Here is a 1,333-nt window from a genome sequence, read left to right on the forward strand (position 1 = left end):
TGAAATGATCTACAAGCTCAGTCACTGATAGCCCAGAGAGGGCGGGTGTGGATGAGAAAAGCTGAGTAAATGTTTCACAGGTGTTTTCAGTGATATACCGTTTTCTGATTGTCTTTGTTTGGACACTTTTGGGCACAGAGAGAAAAAAACACAGGACTGATCAGAGAGAGCAACGTCAGACACCACAACCTTGGGAATGTTCAGACCCTTGGAGACTATCAGGTCCAGAATATGCCCCTTATTGTGCGTGGGCTCCGTCACGTGCTGAGTCAGTCCATAGTTCTCAAAAACACAACACAGTTCTTTGCTCCCCCTGTCCTGGGGGTTGTCAACATGAATGTTAAAATCACCCGCAATGATTACACAATCAACATTAATGCAGATTATAGACAGCAGTTCAGTGATCAGTCATCAATGAAGGTTGCACAATATTTAGGTGGCCTGTAGATATTTAGAAATATCGCTTGAGGGGAAGATCTTAATTGAAGAGCAACATATTCAAAAGAAGCAAAATTTCCATAACATATTTGCGTACAGTGGAAGGAGTCATTAAACAAAATGGCGACTCCCCCTCCTTTCTTATTCACTCTATTCTCGCTCATAAAACTGAAATTAGGTGGAGCTGTGTTACGTTCTCTAACGCTGCTCTGGCCTCTGTTTGGAAGAGAGCCATTTTTTTTCTGTGTTTCAGGTTTGCCACCCCTGAGGGCCTGATTGTCCGGAGGTGTTACCAATCCGGTCATCAGCTGGCCTGCATAAAAGCTCCTGAGTCAAAGCCACCGCCCCTTCCTCTTGCCACAACTTCCTGACGAGCTGAGAGTAGTTGGTGTACTCTCTGCTGGTGCATATGATTTGTGAACTGCTTTACTTGTTATCTGGAGCTGGTAAGGGTTCTCTGCCATTTGTTTTGATCTCCTTTTTCTCCTGTTTTGTGGTTAGACAGGGAGTTCAGCATTATGTATTTTGGTTTTGTCAATCTGTAGCTCAGTTGCCATTTTGTTTCCAGGTAGTATGGGGTTTTGTTTGTTGTTTTGGCCTTGGAGACCCTGACGGTTTTAAAGCTTCTATTTTTGGTTGGGTTACTGTTTAGTACCCGTTTTCTTTGCTTGTCATCCAGGTGTATACGTATATGTATGTATGTATGTGTGAAGTACAGACATATAATCTGCGTAATAAAACATACTTGTGTACTTCGACTTGTTAGTATCTCGTCCATTAGTCTGAGCTGATGTTTTGTGTTACGTCCTAGCTTCCCCTAGCCTTCCTATGGTGTTAGGGTCCCGACGGACCCGTTTTGAGTTTTAACATGCATAAAAGCACTTCATACATTTGT

The sequence above is a fragment of the Etheostoma cragini genome, chromosome 3 (assembly GCF_013103735.1).
Source record: "Etheostoma cragini isolate CJK2018 chromosome 3, CSU_Ecrag_1.0, whole genome shotgun sequence".
Lineage (NCBI taxonomy): Eukaryota > Metazoa > Chordata > Actinopteri > Perciformes > Percidae > Etheostoma > Etheostoma cragini.